This window comes from Petromyzon marinus, chromosome 44, assembly GCF_048934315.1.
Source record: "Petromyzon marinus isolate PM22_M1 ecotype Great Lakes invasive population chromosome 44, UKy_Petmar_22M1.pri1.0, whole genome shotgun sequence".
In the NCBI taxonomy this organism is placed as follows: domain Eukaryota; kingdom Metazoa; phylum Chordata; class Hyperoartia; order Petromyzontiformes; family Petromyzontidae; genus Petromyzon; species Petromyzon marinus.
The window spans coordinates 8,492,436-8,512,819 of NC_133710.1; the positions used below are offsets into that span (position 1 = coordinate 8,492,436).

Below are 20,384 nucleotides of genomic sequence, written 5' to 3' on the forward strand. Positions count from 1 at the left end.
AATGAAAGCGTTATCTTCGAAATAAAAAAAAGAAACCGCGTTCAATATTTTTTGGGTTTTATGACACGGTTGTCGAAACAAATCGCATGGTGGTTGTCACGGGGGACCCAAATCGTATCATTGGCCACCATGGGGAGAGGAGCAAGGCACCAACCGCCTGCCCCCACGCTCGTTACGCTACCGGTGCTGGTAGTGACTAGGCACGTGGTCTGTAATCCAGCACTGTGGGTTTGGTGGATGACACACCTGCTGTGCAAATCCCTGTGGGCGTACAGGTGCTCGTCTGGAAACGGCGATACACCAACTTGTTGAAGCCACCTGTTCCATCTGCATATGATAGCGTTTGCCCCTAGCCTGGTTTCCTCCCACATGTAAAACACTCATTAATTGGACGATTATCCGTTCATATATAGAGAGGGCCACAGAGCTTGGGACATTGTTGCTAGCAACGGCTCACTGCCTGACTGCTGCCTTCCCACTGGTATGTACTGTATGTTGAACTTCTTTCGCGCCGTACGTAGGCGCGGGGGAAGAACAACAAACTAAACAGGAAACGCATGCGTTATCAATCTAGATCAGTTAAAAATGCAAGGCTTCGTAATATCAAAAGGAAGAGCGTTCCAGACGGCCGCAGAGGTGCTTCTGCAAGAGCGCAGCGAGGATATCGGAGTTCGCGTGATGCTTTGCTTTCCCTGATGAGATCAGTTAAGGTATTGTGGTTCATTTGTGGCAAGCATTCTGTGCGTGAATGAACGCGACCTTATAAAGTTATATTATTGGTTCTTTCGGTAAAGTCACGTAGAAGGGAAATGTGTCGTGGCCGAAACGTCGTGAGAATTTTATTGAATTGTTTTATTTTTATTATTTTTATTATTTCCCTTCTACGTGACTTTACCGAAAGAACCAAGAAGAAAAATAAAACAATCAAATTCTCAAGACGTTTCGATTGCAACAAAAGCAATCACCATCAGGTGTGAAAACCACAGCAAAAAAATGTTCTTGCTGTGGTTTTCACACCTGATGATGATTGCTTGCTTTGCAATCGAAACGTCGTGATAATTTTATTATTTTTGTTTTATATTATTTTTCCCTTCTACGTGAATTTAACGAAAGAACCAAGAATATGAATCCCTGCAATCACGAAAGCTCTAAATCTTATCAAGTGAAATCGTTCGTTCGGTCGGATCTCGCAGTCAACGACTGACGATTACTTCTCACTCGAGTCCCGAGTCTCTGTCCCTAGTCGAGAGAGAGCCAATACCGTGCAGCGCCGCGTTACAAGTCGACATTATTGGCAAGAGGACAAAGAGGGAGGTTTCGAGCCTGGATTTGAAAGGTCAACATCTGACATACACGAATGTTAAGGTACACACATTTCAAAAGCATTCAGCAATTAAAAAAAAAATACTTATTTCGTCGAAGATGTATGCCTGTACACGTGTATAGTATTGTATTTGGTATAGTCGCAAAGTGCTTTGGTCCAAGTGATGGGCAGGAGAGGGCCGTGCAGAAAAATCATTAGTACTGTACAGTACTTTCTATGCTCCCACAGCTGTGTTCCCCGCCTTCACCACCGACACGCATTTACCAGCGTAGAGAAGTATGGTAAGCAAAAATAATAATAACGTCCTGTCATCCAGCAGCGGATTGAGACAACTCTGTCACCAGTGACTGCAGGGGAACAAAAGACACCACGTTAAGTATGATTTGTGCACTTCATTTGGCCAACGTGCAGCGTCTGTGCGACGAACATTGTTACTCTCCAGAATAAAGGTTGTTGTTTTTTTTTTACTGGGTTAGATCGCGTAAATATATAAATGTTGTGTCGTTAAAACCCGCCACCACCCGACACAGCCAACTAGTAAAGGGTTGTCACGTAAACAGAACGTGGCTAATTCGTCACTAGTACAGCAACTACACCGGTTGTTGGCATGTTCTGTTTACGTGACAACCACTTACTAGTTGGCTGTGTCGGGTGGTGGCGGGTTTTAACGGCTCAACATTTATATATTTACGCGATCTAACCCCCCCCCAAAAAAACTATTATGGATGATATTGATCGCGAAAGTCAACGTGTTATACATTATTACTCTCGATTTGAAGCTTTCGTGACTGCAAGGATTCATACTCTTTGGTTTTTTCGGTAAAGTCACGTAGGTAAAATAAAAAATAAATGAAAACTAAATAAAATCACGACGTTTCGGAGGCAACACAAGCTTCCGTCTTCAGGTGGAACAGACACAACAAAGATCGCTGTGTCAAGTGAACAGCTCTGGGACACCCGAGCTTATATACAGGTTAAGGGGGGGGGGGGAGGAGCCAGGAAGGGACGTGGGCGGGGAGGGGAGGGCTAAGTTAAGGGGGGGGGGAGGAGCCAGGAAGGGACGTGGGTGGGGAGGGGAGGGCTAAGTTAAGGGAGGGGGGGAGGAGCCAGGAAGGGACGTGGGTGGGGAGGGGAGGGCTAAGTTAAGGGGGGAGGAGCCAGGAAGGGACGTGGGTGGGGGGGAGGGCTAAGTTAAGGGAGGGGGGGAGGAGCCAGGAAGGGACGTGGGTGAGGAGGGGAGGGCTAAGTTAAGGGGGGGAGGAGCCAGGAAGGGACGTGGGTGGGGAGGGGAGGGCTAAGTTAAGGGAGGGGGGGGAGGAGCCAGGAAGGGACGTGGGTGGGGAGGGGAGGGCTAAGTTAAGGGGGGGAGGAGCCAGGAAGGGACGTGGGTGGGGAGGGGAGGGCTAAGTTAAGGGGGGGAGGAGCCAGGAAGGGACGTGGGTGGGGAGGGGAGGGCTAAGTTAAGGGGGGGAGGAGCCAGGAAGGGACGTGGGTGGGGAGGGGAGGGGCTAAGTTAAGGGAGGTGGGGAGGAGCCAGGAAGGGACGTGGGTGGGGAGGGGAGGGCTAAGTTAAGGGGGGGAGGAGCCAGGAAGGGACGTGGGTGGGGAGGGGAGGGGCTAAGTTAAGCCGCCTTTTGTTATGCTGCAGGTGGTTCGGGGGGAGCGATGGCGTGCTGCACGAGAACAAGCACCATCCTGGTAGAAACGGAAACGACTATACAATTATCAGCCAGCTAACTTTTGACTTGGTTGATGACATCTTTCCAAAAGTTGCTCAATTTGAAACCATCCTCTCGGTTGAAGTTGTGTCTATGTTTGTATATCTGGATGGCTTCATGGACAAATCTTTGGTAATAACCGGGAGGTTTGCAGAGTACGTTGGTATCGGAGAAAATAATGTCATGAGAACCCGCTGTGTTGAAACAATGATCAGCCACGGCCGAAGAATTCGTTCTGCCGTCTTTCAAATCTGATTTGTGCTCGCGAATTCGGTCAGAAATATGTCCTTTCGTCTCCCCGATATAGCAGTCACCACAGGTACAACTCAATTTGTAAACACCAGGGAACTGTAAGTCAGGAATGACATCCTTTACGGATGGGATCAGATCCCAGATTTTGTGTACTGTATTGTACCGGACCTGGATCTTGTGTTTGTTTAGAATTTTGGAAATCTTTTTGGTAACGCCTGCTATGTATGGCAGTGTGATGGTTTTGATCGGAGTATCAGGTGGTTGTTTCTGTATGGTGGGAGAAACAGCTTGGCGGATGGTATGCTCAGAGTATCCGTTCCTCTTGAGGGCCAGATGTACATGGTTTAATTCACTGGCCAGGTGGTGTTGGTCAGAAATGCAATGAGCCCTATGGTATAATCTTTTGATGAGAGAGTTCTTTTGAGCCGGGTGGTGGTGGGAATCAGGCTTCAAGTATGAATCTGTGTGGGTGGACTTTCTGTAAACAGAATGTCCCAAAGAGCCATCCGTCCTCCTCTCAAACAGAACATCCAAGAATGGCAGCTTGCCATCTTTCTCCACTTCCATGGTGAATTTGATGGATGGGTGTCTGTAATTTATGTGGTCTAGGAAATGGTTCAAAGCTGGGAGGCCATGTGGCCAAATCCACATATCTCTTCCACAGGGAAGGACGAAGGGTGGATGTCTGGATGGCATCTGATTAAAATGTATCCATGAAAACATGGGCTATCACTGGTGACAAGGGAGAACCCATAGGGGTACCCTCATTTTGTTTGTAGAAGGTACCATTCCAGGTAAAGTAAGTGTTGGTGAGACAGTGCCTAACCAGCACAGGTACATCAGGGTTCAGTCCATGTTGGACCAAATCTTAAATTATTGTTATGGTGTCAGGCACTGGGACCTTGGTAACAGCGAGACCACATCAAAGCTGACGAGGATATCGTCAGGAGAGTACAGTGTCCTTGACCATAGAAACCAATTGGGTTGAGTTAAGTACCGCTGAGATGGTCTTGCCAGTAAAGGGAAGCAGAGTATCCGGAAAATGCGGGCTAGTTTGTAGGTAGGAGAGTTGATCGTGGACACGATGGGTCATAGTGGGGTACCTTCTTTATGGATCTTGGGAAGACCATAGAATCTGGGAGGTCTTGCAGCCTTGGGTTTTAGGGAAGGACGTTTAGTTGGTTCGATTATCGCTAAATTCAACCTCCTATCAAAGAAGAACCCAGGACCACACATCACAAAACTGGACGTTAACAAAATCGTTATTAATCAGAGTAACATCCCGATTTTGGACAATCTGAAAACGGTACGGGCTAAAGGACTAAATTTCGCTGTCACCCCTAAACATATACCAGTAGAGGATATCATCTCTCAGGTCGATGTAGCCCTCAAAGGCATAGGACACATCCAAGCAGATGTTGCGAGAGTTGAAATAGCCACTATTTTTAAGAATGCTAAGAAACCCATTAGCAACATTAGCAAAAACGAACGCTCTGAACTCGCGAATTTAAAAAGGAGGGATGATATAATCATCCTCTCGGCCGACAATGGCAACGCCGCTGTCATTATGGATAAAACTCATACAACAAAATCCAGGACCTACTCAATGATGGGAGTTACTCAAAAATTAAAAGTGATCCTACTAACAGCCTAACGATAAAACCAACAAGATAATCACTAGTTCGACTTCCCTAATCGAACCAACTAAACGTCCCTCCCTAAAACCCACGGCTGCAAGACCTCCCAGATTCTATGGCCTTCCCAAGATCCATAAAGAAGGTACCCCACTACGACCCATCGTGTCCACTATCAACTCCCCTACCCTTTACTGGGAAGACCACCTCAGCGGTACTTAACTCAACCCAATTGATAAAGAATTAAAGCTTTCGTGACTGCATAAATTACTCATTGTTTTTTTTTTCGGTAAAGTCACGTATGTAGAAATACCATAAAATTTATTGATTTATTTAAATATTATTTTATGGTATTTCTACATACGTGACTTTACCGAAAAACCAATGAGTCAACCCAATTGGTTTCTATGGTCAAGGACACTGTACTATCTCCTGACGATATCCTCGTCAGCTTTGATGTGGTCTCGCTGTTCACCAAGGTCCCAGTGCCTGACACCATAACAATAATTGAAGATTTAGTCGAACATGGATTGAACTCTGATGTACCTGCGCTGGTTAGGCACTGCCTCACCAACACTTACTTTACCTGGAATGGTACCTTCAATACAGTACACAAAATCCGGGATCTGATCCCATCCGTAAAGGATGTCATTCCTGACTTACAGTACCCCGGTGTTTACAAATTGAGTTGTACCTGTGGTGACTACTATATCGGGGAGACGAAACGACATATTTCTTACCGAATTCGCAAGCACAAATCAGATTTGAAAGACGGCAGAACGAATTCTTCGGCCGTGGCTGATCATTGTTTCAACACAGCGGGTTCTCATGACATTGTTTTCTCCGATACCAACGTACTATGCAAACCTCCCGGTTATTACCAAAGATTTGTCCATGAAGCCATCCAGATATACAAACATAGACACAACTTCAACCGAGAGGATGGTTTCAGATTGAGCAACTTTTGGAAAGATGTCATCAACCAAGTCAAAAGTTAGCTGGCTGATAATTGTACAGCCGTTTCCGTTTCTACCAGGATGGTGCCTGCTCTTGTGCAGCACGCCACCGCTCCTCCCCCCGAACCCCCTGCAGCATAACAAAAGGAGGGTTTTACTTAGACCTCCCCTCCCCACCCACGTCCCTGCCTGGCTCCTCCCCTCCCTTAACTTAGCCCCTCCCCACCCACGTCCCTTCGTGGCTCCCCCCCCCCTTAACTAAGCCCTCCCCCCCACCCACGTCCCTTACTGGCTCCTCCCCCCCCTTAACCTGTATATAAGCTCGGGTGTCCCAGAGCTGTTCACTTGACACAGCGATTTTTGTTGTGACTGTTCCACCTGTAGACGGAAGCTCGTGTTGCCTCCGAAACGTCGTGATTTAATTTATTTTTATTTTATTTGTATTTTACCTACGTGACTTTACCGAAAAAAACCAAAGAGTATTATTACTCTCATTATGCACAACGAGTGGGAAAGTTCTGCCACGCAGTGTGGAATGCGACGGCATCTCAGATGCAGCTCCTTGATGTCCGCTTCCGCGGGCCCGATGGCTTTAAGAATGCAAACCCTCGCTCCGCCGAGAGAATCCGCAACAATGCGGATACAATTACGGCTCGGGAATTTTTTTTGTTTAAATTGATTGAAACGACCGTGTGTCACAAGAGAATTTGAGCGAACTTCGCACGCCAGGTCACCATTGCAACAATCGCTGCGGTTGGGCGTGAGAAGAGGAGGAGGAGACGGAAGAGGGAGGGTGAGGATTTTCAAGGGTTGGAGAATTCCAAGTCGAGCGTGGTGGTGGGTGGTGGTATTGGGGTGGTGTTTGGGTGGTGGTGTTGGGGTGGTGGTATTGGGGTGGTGTTGGGGTGGTGGTATTGGGGTGGTGTTTGGGTGGTGGTGTTGGGGTGGTGGTATTGGGGTGGTGGTGGTGTTGGGGTGGTGGTGTTGAGGTGATTGTATTGGGGTGGTGGTGGTGGTGTTGTTGGGGTGGTGGTGGTATTGGGGTGGTGGTGGTGGTGGTATTGGGGTGGTGGTGTTGGGGTGGTGGTGTTGAGGTGATTGTATTGGGGTGGTGGTATTGGGGTGGTGGTGGTGGTGTTGTTGGGGTGGTGGTGTTGTTGGGGTGGTGGTGTTGTTGGGGGGAGCGGTAGTGTAGCGGTTAGCGCTACGCTGCGCTACGAACCCGGCGACCGGAGTTCGATTACCCGCTCACGGCCAACACCACCAGCGACGATTATCTGAACCGGTACCTGGGCCTCCCCTAGGTCGACTCAGCCTCAAATGAGTACCTGGTGCGGTGGATAAAAACATCGCCACTGGGGGAGACAAAGGCGGTCGGGCGTGGTGCTGGCCACCCACCCCCTCGTGTACCGTTCCGGCCTTCATAGATGCTCGCTAACAGCACTTGCCCCTACCGTCTGTTAAGGCTACACGGGGGATCTTTGTCTTTGTTTGTGGGGGGGGGTGGTGGTGGGTGGTGGTGGTGTTGGGGGTGGAGGAAGACATCGAAGGCTTGGCAATGGCGTGGCCGTGGTGTGATAGCGAGCGCCGTTCACTTCTCTACCTGTCGCCAAAGTAGTCGTCGTCTTCTTCGTCGTCAAATTCCCTACACACTGTCAATCTTAGCGGCTCGCTTGACAGATTACGAGCGGTTCGACTCCATATAGTTCACGCCTGTTTGTATTCCCCAAGAGATAGAGAGAGATCAAATATATATATGGGTCGTTAATATTCGTATACACGCGAGCTTCGGAATGAGACGCAACACCCAGGCCACCGATATATTTTACGTTCTTTAAAAATATATATACTTTTATTTAACGCATCGACATCATCGTCATCATCGTCATCACCATAGTGTGTATCGAATTCGGTTGTATTAGATTGCAAACACTGAAGCGTATTAATACACCGGCATAAAACGGTGTGGACAAAAATATATTCTACTCCGGCATACATACCGACTACAGTATATACACACTGTATATATACAGTATATATAGACTGTATATATACAGTCTATATATACTGTAGCACTAGTGAAGGAGGCAGTGAAGACGACCAGAAATCCAGCGGCAACAGCAGCAGCATCTCTCTCGTAAGTAGGTCACTCGTGTAATGTGTGACACACAGTGGTGTAATGTGACACACACACAGTGGTGTAATGTGTGACACACACACACAGTGGTGTAATGTGTGACACACACACAGTGGTGTAATGTGTGACACACACACACAGTGGTGTAATGTGTGACACACACACAGTGGTGTAATGTGTGACACACACACACAGTGGTGTAATGTGTGACACACACAGTGGTGTAATGTGACACACACAGTGGTGTAATGTGTGACACACACACACAGTGGTGTAATGTGTGACACACACACAGTGGTGTAATGTGTGACACACACAGTGGTGTAATGTGTGACACACACACACAGTGGTGTAATGTGTGACACACACACAGTGGTGTAATGTGTGACACAGTGGTGTAATGTGTGACACACACAGTGGTGTAATGTGTGACACACAGTGGTGTAATGTGTGACACACACACAGTGGTGTAGTGTGTGACACACACACAGTGGTGTAATGTGTGACACACACACAGTGGTGTAATGTGTGACACACACACTGGTGTAATGTGTGACACACACACAGTGGTGTAATGTGACACACACAGTGGTGTAATGTGTGACACACACAGTGGTGTAATGTGACACACACAGTGGTGTAATGTGTGACACACACACAGTGGTGTAATGTGAGTGTAGTGAGTGTGACACACACAGTCGTGTAGAGTGTGACACACACAGTGGTGTAATGTGTGACACACACAGTGGTGTAATGTGTGACACACAGTGGTGTAATGTGTGACACACACACACAGTGGTGTAATGTGACACACAGTGGTGTAATGTGTGACACACAGTGGTGTAATGTGTGACACACACAGTGGTGTAGTGTGTGACACACAGTGGTGTAATGTGTGACACACACAGTGGTGTAATGTGAGACACACACACAGTGGTGTAATGTGTGACACACACAGTGGTGTAATGTGTGACACACACAGTGGTGTAGTGTGTGACACACACAGTGGTGTAGTGTGTGACACACACAGTGGTGTAGTGTGTGACACACACAGTGGTGTAATGTGTGACACACACACACACAGTCGTGTAACGTGTGACACACACAGTGGTGTAACGTGTGACACACACACAGTGGTGTAATGTGTGACACACAGTGGTGTAATGTGTGACACACACACACAGTGGTGTAATGTGTGACACACAGTGGTGTAATGTGTGACACACAGTGGTGTAGTGTGTGACACACACAGTGGTGTAATGTGTGACACACACACAGTGGTGTAATGTGAGACACACACACAGTGGTGTAATGTGTGACACACACAGTGGTGTAGTGTGTGACACACACACAGTGGTGTAGTGTGTGACACACACACACAGTGGTGTAATGTGTGACACACACACACACAGTCGTGTAACGTGTGACACACACAGTGGTGTAACGTGTGACACACACACAGTGGTGTAATGTGTGACACACAGTGGTGTAACGTGTGACACACACACACAGTGGTGTAATGTGTGACACACAGTGGTGTAATGTGTGACACACACAGTGGTGTAATGTGTGACACACACAGTGGTGTAGTGTGTGACACACACAGTGGTGTAATGTGTGACACACACACAGTGGTGTAATGTGAGACACACACACAGTGGTGTAATGTGTGACACACACAGTGGTGTAATGTGTGACACACACAGTGGTGTAATGTGTGACACACACACAGTGGTGTAGTGTGTGACACACACACAGTGGTGTAGTGTGTGACACACACACAGTGGTGTAATGTGTGACACACAGTCGTGTAGTGTGTGACACACACACAGTGGTGTAATGTGTGACACACAGTCGTGTAGTGTGTGACACACACACAGTGGTGTAATGTGTGACACACACAGTGGTGTAATGTGTGACACACAGTCGTGTAGTGTGTGACACACACACAGTGGTGTAATGTGTGACACACACAGTGGTGTAATGTGTGACACACACACAGTGGTGTAATGTGAGACACACACACAGTGGTGTAGTGTGTGACACACACAGTGGTGTAATGTGTGACACACACAGTGGTGTAATGTGACACACACAGTGGTGTAATGTGTGACACACACACACACAGTGGTGTAATGTGACACACACACAGTGGTGTAATGTGTGACACACACAGTGGTGTAGTGTGTGACACACAGTGGTGTAATGTGTGACACACACAGTGGTGTAATGTGTGACACACACAGTGGTGTAATGTGTGACACACACACAGTGGTGTAATGTGTGACACACACACAGTGGTGTAATGTGTGACACACACAGTGGTGTAATGTGTGACACACACACAGTGGTGTAGTGTGTGACACACACACAGTGGTGTAATGTGTGACACACACACACAGTGGTGTAGTGTGTGACACACACACACACAGTGGTGTAATGTGTGACACACACACAGTGGTGTAATGTGACACACACAGTGGTGTAATGTGACACACACAGTGGTGTAATGTGTGACACACACAGTGGTGTAATGTGACACACACAGTGGTGTAATGTGTGACACACACACAGTGGTGTAATGTGAGTGTAGTGAGTGTGACACACACAGTCGTGCAGTGTGTGACACACACAGTGGTGTAATGTGTGACACACACAGTGGTGTAATGTGTGACACACAGTGGTGTAATGTGTGACACACACACAGTGGTGTAATGTGTGACACACACAGTGGTGTAGTGTGTGACACACACAGTGGTGTAGTGTGTGACACACACACAGTGGTGTAATGTGTGACACACACTGTGGTGTAATGTGTGACACACACACAGTGGTGTAGTGTGTGACACACACACAGTGGTGTAATGTGTGACACACACAGTGGTGTAATGTGTGACACACACACAGTCGTGTAGTGTGTGACACACACAGTGGTGTAATGTGTGACACACACAGTGGTGTAGTGTGTGACACACAGTGGTGTAATGTGTGACACACACACAGTGGTATAATGTGTGACACACACAGTGGTGTAATGTGTGACACACACACAGTGGTATAATGTGTGACACACACACAGTCGTGTAGTGTGTGACACACACACAGTGGTGTAATGTGTGACACACACACAGTGGTGTAATGTGTGACACACACAGTGGTGTAGTGTGTGACACACACAGTGGTGTAGTGTGTGACACACACAGTGGTGTAGTGTGTGACACACACACAGTGGTGTAATGTGTGACACACACACAGTGGTGTAATGTGTGACACAGTGGTGTAATGTGTGACACACAAACACAGTGGTGTAATGTGTGACACACACACAGTGGTGTAATGTGTGACACAGTGGTGTAATGTGTGACACACACACAGTGGTGTAATGTGTGACACACACACAGTGGTGTAATGTGTGACACACACAGTGGTGTAATGTGTGACACACACAGTGGTGTAGTGTGTGACACACACACAGTGGTGTAGTGTGTGACACACACACAGTGGTGTAATGTGTGACACACACACAGTGGTGTAATGTGTGACACACACAGTGGTGTAATGTGTGACACACACACAGTGGTGTAATGTGTGACACACACACAGTCGTGTAATGTGAGTGTAGTGAGTGAGTGTGTGACACACACACAGTCGTGTAATGTGAGTGTAGTGAGTGTGTGACACACAGTCGTGTAATGTGAGTGTGACGAGTGAGTGTGTGACACAGTCGTGTAATGTGAGTGTAGTGAGTGTGTGACACACAGTCATGTAAATGTGAGTGTAGTGAGTGAATGTGTGACACACACAGTCGTGTAATGTGAGTGTAGTGAGTGTGTGACACAGTCGTGTAATGTGAGTGTAGTGAGTGTGTGACACACAGTCGTGTAATGTGAGTGTGACGAGTGAGTGTGTGACACAGTCGTGTAATGTGAGTGTAGTTAGTGTGTGACACACAGTCATGTAAATGTGAGTGTAGTGAGTGAGTGTGTGACACACAGTCGTGTAATGTGAGTGTGAAGAGTGAGTAACACACACAGATTCCTAATTTGCCCGAATAACGTGATTGTGTCGAAGGTTTAGACGGCGGTCAGATCTCATCGTCGACTGCTATGCAAATGCATTGACGGTAATGTCACCAAAGCAACACCACGTTACGATGTTCATGATGATATTCGTGGTGGTGGTGGTGGTGATGATCTATTGAGCATTCTGCTGAACGGGTTTGCCACGGCATGCATCGGTTGACAATTCGAAGATTATGGAAGGCTGTGGATGTCGTATCTTACACACAAATATATGTATAAATACGGACTAGAATTGATTAATGAGAATATCCGTCAACCACGCGTTGATATTCCCACGCGCCGCTTTGAACATTACAATTTACTCGCAGTGCCAACGGGATGGATACGTTCGTGATGTTAATGCCGATTGGTTCTTAATGCATAACCATCGCTGTGTCATGTACGCGTATATACTGTGTGTGTGTATATCTTGATTTGAAGCTTTCGTGACTGCATGAATCAAATACTCTTTGGTTTTCTTTCGGTAAAGTCACGTAGAAGGGAAATAATAAAATAATATAAATAAAATATTTTTATTTTAATGGAATAATAAAAAGAAAACATTTATTATTTTTATTTCCCTTCTACCTGGTGACTTTACCGAAAGAACCAAGAATAGTAATAGGTTTTACCCTTTTAACTGGCACAAAAACTGACACCTTTATTCAAGGCATCATGTTTGCAATAACCACAACACAAGCAGTCAAAATGCAAACAAAAGAGACAACTCTGATAATAATATGCACTGTCCTTGAATTTGATTGGTCCACACCCGAGACGGCTTTTCTTAGAGCCTAGTCTCCACTGGTGTTGGACCAGAAGACGCCAAAAGGCGTACAACTCAAAAACAGCGCACTATCAGAGTATTGAGGGCTCGGGGTGAGCATTTACATTATGAGACCTCCTTTGCCAATAACAAGATATATACAGTGCATATTATCACAGTTGTCTCTTTTGTTCGCATTTTGACTGCTTGTGTTGTGGTTATTGCAAACATGATGCCTTGAATAAAGGTGTCAGTTTTTGTGCCAGTTAAAAGGGTAAAACCTATTACTATATCTTGTTACTGGCAAAGGAGGTCTCATAATGTAAAAGAACCAAGAATATGAATCCCCGCAGGCACGAAAGCTTTAAATCGAAATTTAATCCTTTGTCAAGCCACTTCTAGATGAAGGCCTCTTTCTTACCTACGTCGTGCCTGTTATGGGGGGCTTGTTGACCATATTTGACCACGCCGGTCTGTGCGTGTTGAAGGTGGTAGAGGGGGTTGGCGGGGGACCGGGGTACCTTTTCTGTTCAAATATCACTCGTGGGTCCGGGAATCGAACCCAGGTGGCCGAGCTCAGAGTACCGTGTGCTGACCCAACGTGCCATCGCTCCACACGTGCGGGTCATCCCACCCACGCCCAATCACGGTGGCGATTATTGAAGCCGGTATTGGGCTTCCCTTAATGTGTACCCGGTGCGGTGTGTAAACATCAGCAGCATTGGGGGTAGGAGACAAAATCGTCCTGGGGTGGTGTTATCCACACAAACCCATCGAGAGCCGTGTCGGCCTTCATTGGGGCTCGCTAACATCAGCTGTCCCAACAGCCTGTTAAAAGGCTACACGCGGAAATCTTTGTAATTCGTTTGTATATGTGTGAGATAAAGAGGAAATTAATGCATACGCTGGTGTGAAATTGGTAAATGACGAAGTGCTTTCTGAGCCCACCGGGTAGACTTGAAATAGTGTGTGTTTGGTTTTTCTATAGTATATAGACGATGTGAGCAGTTGAAAAGTGTGACTTCAAATGAAATCTCTCAGGAAGCCAGTGACAAGCAAATGAAATAGGAGGGAACACTTTTTCCCGTATTATCGTAATATCAAAGAGCACGCACAAAATCAAGCTGTCAAAATGTGGGCCAATATTTTACATAAATCTGACAAGGTACATACCACTACAATAGCACAATCATCGTTCCGGTATGAGCAGTACCTTGATGGCCATTGCCTATTGTAAGTGGGATGTAATTTGCGTCGTGTTATGCTTCATAGCCCATTGCCAAGCCACTGCTGAATGAAGAAGGCCTTCCACTCGCCGCTTCAGCCATGGTGTTTCATGGCCATCACTTCTCCATGCTGGGCAGTGCGGCTTCGCGTGTAGGGAAATGGGGGGTGTGGCAGGATTGGTTGAGATGTCACTCGCAACTGATGTTAGCCGTGGTCAGGAATGGAACTCAACATACTACATGTGTGTATGTACGTTGAAGTTCTTTCGTACCGTATGTAGCCAACCGTGCTAATCGGAGGCGGTGCGGGGGAAGGACAATAAACTAAACGCAAAAAAAGCAGTTCTAAAGAAATTAGTTTTCAATCCGGATGGGTTCAAAGTGCAGTGCGCTAACCACCAGGACCACCATTGCACGACCCATAATCTGATTGAAAATGTCTAATGTTATTGTCACAACGCCAGTAATACCCTCCAGAACAGTGCTACACTGAATATATCACACTAGGCGGTGGAACGGTGATACGGCTGTTAGCACGCGCTGCTTTATGAACCTGGCGACCCGAGTTCGATTCCCAACCACGGTTTGAAGCAATGGTGACTGGCATCTCAATTGATTCTGATCTCCCCGCACACTTTGCCAACTCACACTGGCCAGTGTGGTGAAGTATGGACCAAAATCTCCCATGACTGGAGGAAGACCTTCGTATCATTGGTGGATTTTAAATTCATGGAATATCAAATATTTTAAGTGGTATAGCATATAACCTGTTATAGGTGTAGAATGATTGAACAGGTTTTTGAAATCGGGCCAATGAGCATGTTTCACCCATGTTCATGATGGTAGATTGTTGTCCTGACATTTCCTGAAAGATAAATTTCGGAACAAGTAGCCTTGTTACATGCATTCACACGGTATATATGACTAGATTGAACTGCAATCCAAATGGATGCCTTGCTACTCATTTCCCATTTACACTTGCTGGCCCACTTTCAATCAAATCAACAACAATATTGACATATCACCAACAATAAGATTATTGTCCATATCAAGAATAATTACGTAACAACAATAAGATTATCCATATCAACATCAACAAAAATATTGACATATCAACAATAATATTCACATATCAACCTCAACAACAAGATTATTTTTTTATTTAAAGCTTGCGTGACTGCAGGGATTCATATTCTTGGTTCTTTCGGTAAAGACTTCACCGAAAGAACCAAGAATAATAAGATTATTGTTCATATCAACAACATCAACAATATTCACATATCAACCTCAACAAGATTATTGTTCATATCAACAACATCAACAATATTGACATCAACAGCAATCAGATTGTTGTCCATAACAACAACAATATTGACATTAACCTCAACAACAAGACTGTTGTCCATATCAACATCAACAACAATTTTGATTTCGTGACTGCAGGAATTCATATTCTTGGTTCTTTCGGTAAAGTCACGTAGAAGGGAAACAATAAAATAATAAAAATATAAAACAATAAAATTCTCACGACGTTTCGACTGCAACACAAGCAATCATCATCAGGTGTGAAAACCACAGCAAGAAAATATGAAAAATGTGCGGGTTTTTTTAACGTTAGCACCATGGAGAGCGATTTGGCAGTTATTCAGATGGACGAGTCCATCTATGTTGGGAAAAGAGGAGGGGGGAGATGAAAATAATGGATGCGGTCTAAAAGCCACCGTAAGCGTTAGCAATCAAATTTTGATTTAAAGCTTTCGTGACTGCAGTAATTCATATTCTTAGCTCTTTCGGTAAAGTCACGTTGAAGGGAAACAATAAAATAATAAAATAAATATTCCTTTTTTTATTATTTTATAATAAAATATATATTATTTTATTGTTTCCCTTCAACGTGACTTTACCGAAAGAGCTAAGAATACGTTAACAATCAATTAAGACCCGAACTGGCTTATCAAATCCTTCCAATGATTGCTGGCTTAGCAATCATTGGAAGGACAACATCAACAACAATATTGACATATCAACAACAACAATATTGACATTGATCTCAACAACAGCAAGACTTGTCCATATCAACAACATCAACAACAATATCAACAAGAATAATACCCCTGACTGAACCCACACCCCCCCCTTCTGGGGAAGTCTCTGAAAAAGCATTGATTCGGAATCAATTTAAACTCCCAAGTCATTAAGAGGTTGATTAATTTCACCCCGATCACTTGGTGGGCTATTGCTATCGCCGAACAATACTCCAACAACATTTTAGTGAAAAATAAATACGTTCAACAGCTGTTCCGGGCAAGCGGCGCAATTATTACCCAAAGTCACGAGGCGTGGGGCGGTATTGGGGAGGAACTTTGTCCAGCAATGAATTGACAAGAGAGGGCTATAATCCAATATGATAACTATTCTGCACGCATCTTGGGTGCTTGACAATTAATCAATGACACGAAGGTCATAGTCTTGCACATAAAGGCAGACATCGTTCAGACTTAATAAAAGTACGTGGGCCTCGGGTACTTATACGTGGCTGAAAGTGATGATGAGTATGGCCTATGGTCGCGAATAGTAACTGATTGGCAGCCAAGGAACGGAACGCGTCCTGGAGGCAAGCCACTGAGGACTAATGAAGTCGGCTCGTGCGTGGGTGCAAGTCGCATCACAGGATCGTGAGAGATCGCGGTTGGGGGGGGGGGGTATGGCCTTAATCCAGCAGTGGATTGATCATGGTTGATAATGATGATTTAATGTAGATTTCAGAGTGACACATGGCGTTGCCAAGTGCTTAGGATTTTTTTTTTCCTCCTCTCTTCTCCGTTTTTTGGCTCCAACCCTTTTAGCTGGCTGTTTCTGCCGGAATTGATTCGGCGCCAGCGCGTGGCGGGGATGGCCGTTCTGGCTGGGGAGTGCTCCGTGTTTGTCTGAGCCCTGCGCAGTCTGCATGACAATTAGGGTGGCGTTCCGGCCTTGGGGGGGTGGGTGGGTGGGTGGGAGGTGAGGATGAAGGAGTTGGGGGGGGGGTTGCAGGCAGCAGTGCGTGGGAGAGAGAGGGGAGAGAAGAGGCAAGGTCTGACGTCACCCGGCGCACAAAGGAACCCGCATCCCATGTTTTTGCACTCGCACGTTAGCCGCGTCGGCAGGGCAACCCGCCTTCAGAGACCCAACATTTCACTTTAACATCCATAATAGGTTGTTGTTTTTTTTTGGCTTCGATCGCATAAATATAAATGTGCCGTTAAAACCGCCACCACCCGGCAACAGCCAATTCGCAAGGTTTGTCACGTAAACAGAACGTGGCCAATTCGTGTACGAATTACAGCACGCACTGGTGTGTTGGAGAGCAAATCCACAACATTAACAATCTGAGTACGACGTTTCGCCAGTCATTACAACTCGCATCATCAGGACAGCCAAAGCGGTGTGCGTCCGTGCGCATGCGCGGGCGTGTGTGTGCACGTGCTAATTTTTTTTACAAGGTCCACGTAATCAAATCATGACAATGGGTAAATTGTTAGCTCAGCCCGTCATTCATTCGCGGTCAATAAAATCAGAATCGTTATCATTAGCGGCAGGCTGCAGCAGCAGCTGTGATCGATCCACTGCTGGATGAAGGACTGCACATCGCCGATCCCACTCATGCGATGATCTTGCCTCGTCTCCTTCAATGCCCCTCTCATCCTCTCTCTCTGTCCCTCCTCCCGTGCCCAATCCCGTTTTCGCTTCGTCTCCCTCCTTTCTCCCCTCCACTGGAATCAACTTCCCCTGTACATGAGGCAGCTCTGCCCACAGACTCAACACTGCCCATAGACCCATCACTGCCTATAAACTCAGCACTGCCCATATACCGTACTCAATACTACACCATAGACTCAACACTGCCCATAGACCCAACATTGTACCACAGACTCAACACTGCACAATAGACCCAATACTGCACCATAGACTCAACACTGCACAAAAGACTCAACACTGCACCATAGACTCAACACTGCCCATAGACCCAACACTGCACCACAGACTCAACACTGCACAATAGACTCAACACTGCACCACAGACTCAACACTGCCCATAGACCCAACACTGCACCACAGACTCAACACTGCCCAATAGACCCAATACTACACCATAGACTCAACACTGCCCATAGACTTAACACTGCCCATAGATTCAACACTGCCCATAGACTCAACACTGTCCATAGACTCAACACTGCCCATAGATTCAACACTGCCCATAGACTCAACACTGTCCATAGACTCAACACTGCCCATAGACTCCACACTGCTCATAGACTCAACACTGCACAATAGACTCAACACAGCCCATAGATTCAACACTGCCCATAGACTCAACACTGCCCATAGATTCAACACTGCCCATAGACTTAACACTGCACCATAGACTTAACACTGCCCTTGTACATTGAGCATTTCTTTAGCAGCGTACGTAGCCAACCGTGCTAATCACACAAATACAAGCATTTATTTTTCTTTATGGGATGTCCACAGTCATCGTGCTATTGATAGGGCCGGTCCCTGCCATGGGGATGTTCAATTTCTACAACGAGATCAGGAACACATCCAGGGTGGGCAAATATCTCAAACACTCTTTTGAGCAAATAAAAAAAAGCACTCGTGACTGTTTTGACACCCAGAGACGCTTATCCATACAGCAGGGGTGGGACATCTTCAGACCCCCTAGACAGTTCAATTTTACCACGGGTCTTGTCAACAAGTGTGCCTGCTGTAGTGGCACTACTTGTCCAATTTACTCGTGAATGGGGAAGATTGGAGGGACATGAACAAGTGCCCTGGCCTTGTGTCACTCCCCGGTGGATAAGTCAATAGGGACACAGACACACAAACACGTGCGCGCAAACAGAGCAGGCATCTTGCGAGCGACTCGCTGCGGCGTGCAGCTCCTCACGCTTGTTGCAGGGGGCACGATGTCCGACGTCTCGATTTAGAAGATGCTGCCAAGCACGTGGTCCGGAACGTCGAACGTCACGTCCCATGTGACACGCGGTACAAGCCGGACAAGTTATCAGCCACATCGGAATATTAATTTCCTAAATATTTTTTTTATTCTCATTTAATTATACAACCCTTTCCCAATTAATGGCTGGATGAAGACCTCCCCACAGTTTGTTGGTTATGGTGTTTTTGTTTGTTTTATCATATTTCACCACACTGGCCAGTGCAGTTTGGCGATCGCCACTCGTGTTTAGCCATGGCCAGGAATTTAACTCAGGGCGCTAGGTTAATTGCGTAATGTGCTCACAACTGAAACCACAACTTCACCCCTTTCCTGTATGTATATAAACTGTAGAGCATCTTACATAACTCACCAATAAAGCGTACACTGGACACGAATTAGAAGCACTGATTGAAAAAATAAATACTTAAAATATAGTTTAAATGGTTTGCTTTCCACTTAAGCGCAGCTAATGCAAAATATATTAATTTGGATTTCTAAGTAATTGGGAAAAGTTACGTCTACAAATAAGTATAGGTCAAAACCCAATTTCACTCTTGTCTAAGAAATGGGCCGTTACTCAAAGCGTTATTAATTTTAATCAAAAGGCGGTGTTTGCTGATGATAATGATGACGAATCATTTTCATGCTATGCTTAAAAAAACCGATCAACCAACCACTATACCATCAGCCAGCAGCATCGATCTCATCCGTTGTAAACAATTAGAAGTGTCATATTAAAATAAATATATAGTAATCTCGTACTCAAATGAAGACAAACATTGCGGTGGTGTCAATCTCTTGTTTACAGCTCCGAGTCAGGAGTGGAAAATCCACATTTCTGTGTCAGGCCTGAGCCTATCCATAGGAAAACTACCGGTTGACTTCCGCACAAAGTGGTCAATATTGTATCGACCCCACAGGGATGATGGGCTGAGTCATCCCCGCACCCCCAACCAGCGTTTGAACTCTGATTGGCGAGTCGCCGCTCGCCCCCACGACCGCTGAGCAACGTGGCTGGCAATACCAACTGCCCATTGGACCTTTAAATGACATCCAACATAATGAAAGGTAGGATGAGTGTGCGCGCAGCCCACCCAAGAAGTGCGATATTTCCCAATGTCAAGGCGCCACTATGGAGTGACACTGACCACGCTAATCACGAACGACGTGGGGTGTCCATTGCTGAGCTGATTTACACGCTGCACGAGCAGCTCTTTGTGAAGGCAATTACCGAGCCTGGCTGTGCGTGTCACGTGGCCAGAACATGGCACGGATGGGCACAGCGGTGTGGCGTCTCATGATTAAATTTGCGAGTTAGGGCCCCGG

General features: G+C 46.2%; 1 protein-coding gene across 4 annotated transcripts in view; it reads left to right on the forward strand.

The window, feature by feature from the left end:
- Positions 1-6,245: 6,245 nt before the first annotated feature.
- LOC116951874 (phospholipid phosphatase-related protein type 4-like) overlaps positions 6,246-20,384 on the forward strand; it is a 53,311-nt gene continuing 39,172 nt past the window's right edge. The window contains exon 1 of one of the 4 annotated variants that reach the window (XM_076073993.1): positions 6,246-6,721. The gene's annotated coding sequence lies outside the window, so the exon portion shown is untranslated. Of the gene's footprint in view, positions 6,722-7,379; positions 8,026-20,384 lie in introns of those variants that run through there. The other 3 variants (XM_076073994.1, XM_076073992.1, XM_076073991.1) reach the window with 3 other exon arrangements.